Here is an 837-nt window from a genome sequence, read left to right as displayed (position 1 = left end):
TTCGGCCATCTGCTGCTTCAACTTATACATCTCTTCTTTCATCGTATTGACATCCAACTTTTCCCCCTCTCTCGAAGGATCGATGACACTCGCATCAAGTTCCTGGTTGGCCATGAGCACTTTGTTTTTGCAACAGGTGTTGTATAGGTGAGTTGCTAGAATGCCACACAAACTAACCACCTGCCTGTTACTTGACGACAACAACAAACTTGTTAGCGATCAGGGTTTAACAGATAGGCAACCACACATTTTGGGGAATGAATGCACCTAAACAGTTAACCGTTTCTATTATGCATTTGATCGGTTGCTTGCGTCATCCCGGCTTTTCCTTATTTCTATTTGCAACTTCCCTTTTCTCTTTTTTCCTTCTTTTTTTTTCTTTTCATTCTTTCCTTGACTTCTCTTTGTTTTTATTCACTCATTTCCCTCTCTTGTTTTGCCATTGTTTCCTTCTCACGATTTTTATTTTCTCTCTTTTTCTTTTCTTTTCTCTCCTATTTTTCCTCTCTTTTTCTTTTTCTCTTTTTTTCCTTTCTTTTCCTTCTTTTGGTTATGGTCGAATCCTATGGAGATTGCCTACGTATCATGACCCCGCATGAATCAGACCGAGCGTAGTTCTGGGGACATAAATGAAACATAAATAACAAAAATATTTTGGGATTTTCAAATAAAAATAAAATAGTTTTGATTACAACGACTCATCCTACCGAATTTTTACCATAAAACCAACAGGCTCAAAAGGAAACTAACAGGAGGAAAATCAAGACTCATTTTGACTCAAAAGGTTGTCACTATTTTTTCAAAATTTTCATAAAAATATCCGGACTTTGCCAATAC

Source organism: Nicotiana attenuata, chromosome 12, assembly GCF_001879085.1.
Source record: "Nicotiana attenuata strain UT chromosome 12, NIATTr2, whole genome shotgun sequence".
NCBI classification, from domain to species: domain Eukaryota; kingdom Viridiplantae; phylum Streptophyta; class Magnoliopsida; order Solanales; family Solanaceae; genus Nicotiana; species Nicotiana attenuata.
This window is presented reverse-complemented; position numbering follows the sequence as displayed.